The following is an 8595-nucleotide window of genomic DNA, read 5'->3' as shown; positions in this document are numbered from 1 at the left end:
ACGGACCGGAGAGGAATATTTTTGGTTGAAAGCCACACCTTTTGACCCACGACGTATACGGGAGGCCTAGACCGGTGGCGATCGGCCTTGGCCTTGGTGCGCGCCCCCACTTGGAGTAGAGTCTCACGGGCTCTGGTCCAAGTGCGGAGGCACCTCTGGACGAAGGCGTGAGCGGAGGGGACCGCAACTTCGGATTCCATACTAGGAAAAATAGGTGGCTGGTAACCTACACTACACTCAAAAGGAGATAGGCCCGTAGCTGATACTGGTAAGGTATTGTGGGCGTACTCCACCATAGACAATTGTTGGCTCCAGGAGGAAGGATTCTTGGAGACCAAACATCGCAACACCCTTTCCAAATCTTGGTTGGCTCTCTCGGTTTGACCATTGCTCTGGGGGTGAAACCCTGAGGACAGACTTACAGTCGCTCCCAGTAGTCTACAGAATTCTTGCCAAAATTTAGCCACAAATTGGGGTCCCCTGTCGGAAACCACATCTATCGGGAGGCCATGTAAACGAAAGATGTGGTCTACGACAGTCAACGCTGTCTCCTTGGCTGAAGGTAATTTGGGCAAGGGAATAAAGTGGGCTGCCTTCGAGAACCGGTCCACCACGGTTAAAACTACCGTGTTGCCCTGGGAGGGCGGGAGGGCGGTAATAAAATCTAGAGCGATGTGGGACCAGGGTCTCGAAGGAACCGGCAGTGGTTGGAGTAACCCATCAGGGGGCCGATTGGAAGTCTTACCAGTGGCACAAACCGAGCAAGCCAAAACAAAACTGTGAATGTCGCAAGCCATAAGTGGCCACCAGAATCGTTGCTTGACTAAAAATCTAGTACGGTTAACCCCTGGATGGCAAGCTACATTCGAGCAATGTCCCCACTGGATAACGTTGGACCTTAATCCCTCCGGCACAAATAAACGGTTCGGTGGACACCCGGGCGGAGGCGTTACCCCTTCTAAGGCCGTTCTGACCTTCGATTCGATCTCCCATGTGAGAGTGGAGACCACTAATGTCTCAGGAAAAATACACTCGGGAGTGGACGGGCGTTCGGAATGGTCAAAAATACGCGACAAAGAATCGGGTTTGATATTCTTGGAACCCGGGCGGTACGAGATAGTAAAGTCAAAACGTCCGAAAAAAAAGTGCCCACCGAGCCTGCCTGGAGTTCAACCTCTTGGCGGTGCTAATGTACTCTAAATTCTTGTGGTCAGTCCATACTATAAAGGGAACCCCCGATCCCTCTAACCAGTGACGCCATTCCTCCAATGCCATCTTGACTGCCAACAATTCTCGGTTACCAATATCGTAATTTCGTTCTGCCGGAGATAAACGATATGAGAAATACGCGCAAGGGTGGACCTTGTCGTCTAAGGGAGAACGTTGCGATAACACCGCTCCTACCCCCACCTCTGATGCGTCGACCTCCACCACGAACTGACGTGTAGGGTCAGGGGTAATCAGAATAGGGGCTGAAATGAAACGGCTCTTCAGTTTAGCGAACACAGCCTGAGCTGTGTCCGACCACCTGAACGCAGTTCTGGCGGAGGTCAAGGCGGTCAGAGGTGCGGCTAGTTGGCTGAAGTTGCGAATAAAACGCCGGTAGAAGTTAGCGAACCCCAGTAACCTCTGTAGGGCCTTACGGGAATCTGGGCTTGGCCATTCTACCACAGCCTTAACCTTCTCGGGATCCATGCGTATTCCCTCAGTCAACACGATATACCCCAAAAATGGAATTGACTGTGCATGAAATTCGCATTTCTCCGCCTTGACAAAAAGCCCATTCTCTAGCAACCTCTGAAGCACTCGTTGGACGTGCTGCACATGTTCCTGGAGAGAAGAGGAAAAAATCAATATGTCATCCAGGTAGACATAAATGAACTGATCGATCATATCTCGCAGCACGTCGTTGACGAGTGCCTGGAAGACCGCTGGGGAGTTGGAGAGCCCAAAGGGCATAACCAAGTATTCAAAGTGCCCTCTGGGGGTGTTAAAAGCGGTCTTCCATTCATCCCCCTCCCTGATCCGAACCAAATGATACGCATTGCGTAAGTCCAGTTTTGTGAAAATTGACGCTCCCTGCAACCTCTCGAAGGCCGAAGACATCAACGGCAAAGGATAAGTATTCTTTACCGTGATGTTGTTCAGTCCCCGGTAATCAATACAAGGTCGCAGAGATCCGTCCTTCTTTCCCACAAAAAAGAACCCCGCCCCCGCAGGAGAAGAGGAAGGGCGGATGAATTTGGAAGCTAGAGAATCAGAAATATATTTCTCCATAGCCTCCCTCTCTGGAACAGAAAGTGAATAGAGTTTGCCCTTAGGCGGAGACTTACCTGATAGTAAATCTATGGCACAGTCGTAAGGACGATGCGGAGGAAGAGAAGCAGCCCGAGACTTACTGAACACTTCCTTCAGATGGAGGTACTCAGCGGGCACGTTAGACAAATCCACCGCCTCCTCCTGCAACACAGACACAGACACAGACGGACAGGCAGACACTAGACAAGACTCATGACACCTTTTACACCAAGACAAAACGGAGTTAGAGAGCCAGTCAATGCTAGGGTTGTGGAGGAGGAGCCAAGGGTGTCCGAGGACAATGGGTGCCAGGGGAGAGTCAAGGATGTGAAAAGAGATGGTTTCGGAGTGATTGCCAGAGGTGATGAGTGTAATGTCTTCAGTGATGTATGATATGGTGGGAAGTTGCTGACCAGTGAGGGCGTGAACCGTGATGTGGTGCGGAAGAGGTCTGAGGGGGATGTGGAGCTTGTGGGCTAATGTGCTGTCCATGAAGTTACCTTCTGCCCCGGAATCCAGTAGTGCCTGACAGTGATGTGTCTGTGCTGACCACCGCAGCCATACCGGGAGGAGCGTAGAAGATGATGGTGATGATGATGATGATGATGAGGTCTTCTCGGCGGAGATCCCACCCGATAGTAGCCTCATACGTACTACCGGGCCTGGCCTTTTACCGGACAGGCGTGGGCTTGATGTCCGGCTCCCCCGCAGTAAAGGCAAAGGCCCAGGGACCTCCGCCTCTCCTTCTCCTCCCGGGAAAGCCGAGCTCGCCCTACCTGCATGGGCTCGTGATCGTAGACGGGGCTGGCCACGTCCCCGCCACTGAACCGCACGTCTGCCGGTCCCCTGGATGGGGTGTTGAGTAGCCCCCTCCTCTCCATCCGTGCCAGACGTGCGTCGACCCGAAGGGCCAGCTCAATGAGTCCATTGAACGACGGGGGAAGGTCCAGGGCGTAGATCTCCCTCTGGACGCGGTCAGCCAGCCCATGCAGGAACATGTCCCACTGCGCCTCCTCGTTCCAATGGCACTCCGCCGCCAGGGTCCGGAACTCGATGGAGTAGTCCGAGACGGATCTCTCGTGCTGGCGCAACTCCGCCAGCCTCCTGGCCGCCTCCCGTCCTGCGGCGGCCCGATCAAAGACCCGTCTCATCTCGGCGGAGAGGGCCTGGAACGAGGCGCAGCATGGGTCCTGGTTCTCCCACACCGCTGTTCCCCACAATGCCGCCCTCCCAGAGAGCAGGGTCAGGACGAACGCCACCTTGGCCCTCTCAGTGGCGAACGTTCTAGGCTGGAGGGCAAAATGCATATCACAACGGTTAAGGAAAGCTCTACAATAATCGGGTTCACCTGAGTAAGCCTCCGGAATCGGGAGGCGTGGTTCCGGCTGGGAGGGGGCCTCCGATGGTGCTGGTGGAACAGGCGGTGTGAGTGGCGCAGTGGGAGCTCGTAATAGCTGGAACTGTTGGGTGAGCTCGGACACCTGCGTCACTAAAGCCTGAACCGCGCGACCAGTGTCGTTAAGAGTCCGCTCCTGGGAGTCCATCCTCCGAACACTGGCGCTGAGGAAAGCTTCGAGAGAGGAGGGTTGATTACTCGCTGCCTCCATGTTGGTCAGATCGTTCTGTGACGCTAACAATGGAGGACAGGAGGCAGATGCAAGTAAAGGTAGTTTATTGACAGAAGTATGATGGATGAATGCTGGTGAGTGACGCAGGAACCACGATGGCAGCACAGACAGGTGGGTAGGTGGTTGGAGTGCGTTGGTAGCGATGGCGGTGATGGTAGATCGGTGATCGGCGGTGATAATCCGTGAATGACTGTGAATATCCGATGAAGACTGAAGCAGGACACAGAGCAAAGACAGGAACACAGGAGCACGAACAGACATCGACACGAGGACCTCAAACAACGATCTGACAAACAGGAGACGAAAGACAGGGCGTTAAATAGGCGGTGGAATGAGATGCACCTGCCGCTGATCAGGCGATCAGTGGCAACACCCACAAGAACCAATCAACATGACATAACATGACTACAGCTGGAGACGGTGCATTCGCGAACCGTGACAGAGCAGGTCTTTTTGGGAGTAGGATGCAGACACAGTTTAGTTGCGTCTGCGGTGGAGCAGGAAAATAAATAAGCTCCAGTGTTGGGCCAACGCAATGACGCCAGCACCACACTCTGTATACCGCCATTATCAATCCCTTCTGCATTCTTCCCCTTCTGTGCGGAACACAGACCAGGAAGTGGCGGCTGCATTCACATTTAATTATTTCCTGTCTAAGCCCAAAGCTTCAGTTGCTCGAGACTCCCTCTGGAACTCTTCTCATTGGACACAGTGGACGTCTACATCAATTCAGTCGCTCATGTGCCGGCATTTCACCATGATCAACAGATGCATTCAATTTAGAAAAAAATTAAGAGAGCCAATGTGTAAACCAAAAACACACCAGCAGATTAATGACACGTTACAATAACTCGGCATGTGCGTCACGAAAATTAAGTAATGGCAGATGAAGGACACTAAGGCAAACTAATTGGTTTCCATCGTCTCTAGCACGTGGGTTGAAATCAAAAGAATGTAACCTACTTCAATGTTGACCGTATTAATGAAAACCAAACTACTCCCCCTGAAGGATTAAGTCTAGCCATACTCTTTTGATTTGATATCATTGGGTTCCTTTTCTGTGGCTGATGCAAAACCCCATCCTCTCCAATTAAAAAAACCCCCAAGAGTCACAGGAAGGCCATTGAAGTGCAACATCAGAATGACAGAACCTGCTCTTACCTTGTCAAATTCTTAAGGGTGCATTGAATATTTTAGTATTTTATTTTAAAAGTGTCCAATAACAGAAAAACAACCTGTCCCAAAAACCCATACTTGCAGTCTTGGACAGTTGCATGCGACAGGAAGCAAGTGTGCAAGACTGTCCAGGTCTGACAAATGCTAAATCCACACTATTCTTAATATCACTTCAGAGTGGTTTGAGCATTGGAGACTGAGCATATTCCATCATTCATCATGTTCAGGAGCTCATCTGCCCCAAAATCACAAGACCGAGAAAAGCTTTTCATTTAATTAGATATTACATATAATTTTGTGGTAAAAATAAACTGAAAATGTTTTGCACATTTTATTGGTGCAGAAATTTCTAAGAGATTGCTTTTTATCACATAAATTAACGCTTCACAATTTAATTTTGTCTGTTACATAATCCTAAAAAAACATTTGGAAGTTTAAAGTACAAAGCATTAAAATGTGTAAATAAAGCTCTGTAAAAAAATGTACTTGCGTTTTTACAACATTTGAATACTTAAAATGGTAGAAATTACATTTAAGGCACATAAGACAAGTGGTGCAAAGATCGCAAACGTGGATAACGATGATGAGAGTTTATGGCTTGTGTCGACCAAATCAAACTTATAAATTAAACACTTACCACTGTCTAAGAGCTCGCGCACCAGGTCGACATTGCCTGAAGTAATAATGGCCCTTTTCAAGATGGATACTTTATCTTCTCCATTCAGATGTGCTTCAGAAAACTGCCAGCAAGATTAAAACCTAGCTTTTTTTAATCATGCGAATAATTTATGTACATAACTATCTTAAACTAATGGCCGAATGCTATAGCTAAAATATAACATATGGGGCGAGACGACTGTTGGACCTGAGAAATAAGTTTTTATTTTGCTGTAACGTTACCTCAGCAAAAAAAAAAAAAAAAGGAATACACAGAGGAAACATTATGCATCAGTGGTAATACCAAAAATATCGTCATAATATTTCAGGAATCTGTCACTTTTCTTGTTTTTAATTAACCTTAGAGACTTCAGACATGCATCAATTTCAATTAAAAAATGAGGAAAAGTAGGCTGCGATTTAGAGAATTTTTGCTTGTGAATAAAAAACTTCCCAAACAAAATAAAAAAATTAACAATATAATTAATTGAAGTGCTAGCTTTATCTTCTTTATAATAACAGATTACATCCTTTAATTGAAAGGTTTGGGAAGAATCAAGGTGCTTGCCAATATGAAGATATAACCTATTCCAGAAGTTATTAGTTTTTTCACATTGGAAAAATAAATGAATCAGTGTTTCATCCTCATTCCCACAAAATGAACAAGAATTGTCAACATCCATATATTTTGCAACAGTATTATTCATTGGGTATATTTTATGTAAGATCTTAATATGAACTTCCTTAGTTTTATTTGAAATACAAGGTTCACCTGTTTATTTCAATAGCAAATCCTCATTGATGACAAATGCGGAAGCCACGCCCACATGTGTTTTAATGAAACGACCAGTGGATAAGTTTATTTCGCGTTCTTAAATCTTCCAAAATGTCTATCGTTTTGTTTTTTTCTGTTTTTACCATTAATGTAATATGTTGCTGCTTATCATATATAAAGACACATATGGGCATTTTGTTTATTATTCCAAAGTGTCTAGATCAGTGATTTTCAACCTGTGGGCCGTGGCCCCCTAGTGATTTTTATTTGTCACATACACAATTATATAGAGCATATATATAACATATATATATAACCAGCAGTGAAATGTGAGTCAGGTCCACTCCATGGACAGTGCAATTATTAAAGAATACAACACAGATGAAAATATACATAAATATAGCTATGAAAGAATGAAATAAAACCGATCGGAGCGAGTGTGAGGAGCGGCAAAGAGGACCCGGGAGAGAGGGGTTACATTGGTGCCGTGACCCGGATGGGAGTGAGGTTTAGGGGGGTAAGTGTAACGGAGGCCAGCGAGTAGTGCTGTGCAGGTAAACCTCACTCCCCGATCCCAAGAGACGCACTAGCGACTGACGCTAGTGGCTGTAGCCATTTAGCCTCCTTGTTAGTGTGGCCGCCTCCCATGCCAGAGATCTGGGTTCGGGCCCCGCTTGGAGCGAGTGTGAGGAGCAGCAAAGAGAACCAGGAGAGAGGGGTTACATAAGCAATAAAAATATTAGAATAAAATGTAAAAAAGAGATGTATACTGTAGAATTAAATATAGAATGAAAAATAATGTGCATGAAGAGTACACTGTAGTCTTAAATATTAAGATACCCAGGGATGTATAAGAGGCAAACAGGTTGACATTTTCAGTATGTCAATGTGAGGCAGTGAATGATAAATATCTTACTGATAAAGTGAATATTAAATGGAGACATGAAGATGTTAAGAGGCTGGTTTTGAGTTTAGGAGCCTGATGGCCTGGGGGAAGAAACTCCTCCTGTCTCTCGTTTTTTGCCATCAGGCTACGGAAGCACTTACCAGATAGCAGCAAAGTGAAAAGATGGTTAGTGGGGTGGATAGAGCCCTTGATGATTTTAGCAGCTCTGCTTTTGCAGCGTTTGAGATGTCCTGCAGAGAGGGGAGAGCAGACCCGGAGATGCGCTCAGCTAAGTGCACAACTCTCTGCAGGGCTTCTTGCAGTCTTGACTCGAGCTGTCCCCATATAACATAAGTCAATACACTATTGTCAATACACTATTAAAAGAAATAATAATATTGTTCATATATGTAAAAATGTCTAAGTCATAACTTAATAACATCATTTCATATATATATAATTAAATTGTTTTAAATATTAAATATTAAACTGTAACTATGCTTCCACTATTCGAGCTCGCTGATTGGTTTAAGAATAAACTGCCAATTTATCTTAGATATTTTTGCTGCATATGCTACAGAACAACAGCAGTTGTGCCAAGCGGTGCCAGCCCGAGTTATTTTCTGTTCATTGCCAGTTCATTCAACAAAGACAGTTAACAATCTAGCTTCTGATTACTAAGTTATTAACCCAACAATAGCGGGGTCAGTTAATTTTTTTGCAGTGGGCCGCGCAAACATATGTGTTTGGTTGTGTGGGCCGCGAGTTGAAAAAGGTTGGGAACCACTGGTCTAGATAGTTTAAATGGGTGGTTCACTGTTGGCTTGATTGTGTTTACATGGTGCAGTCTAATGTGTTAGGCTAATGCTTCGTAAAAAAACAAAAAACACAAAAAAACATTCTTTTTCACATAATTTACCTTTATTCCACACAGCTCTGTCCCTTCTTGCCCTTCTTTGAGAAATATGATGATCATTTCCTGCTTTTATGAAGCCCCTCCCTCAGAAATAGGCGATTGTCTCTGATTGGTTAGCTAGCCCAGTGTGTTGTGATTGGCTAAACCGCCTCTAGTGCTCGTCTAAACGTCCCACCCCTCACCTCAGAAAAATAGCAAAATAATCTGCCAATGGGATAGGCCTAAGCAAGATAATTAAGATTCAATTATTTTTTAATAT

This window comes from Carassius carassius, chromosome 13 (assembly GCF_963082965.1).
Source record: "Carassius carassius chromosome 13, fCarCar2.1, whole genome shotgun sequence".
In the NCBI taxonomy this organism is placed as follows: Eukaryota; Metazoa; Chordata; class Actinopteri; order Cypriniformes; family Cyprinidae; genus Carassius; species Carassius carassius.
Note: the sequence above shows the minus strand (reverse complement) of the source record.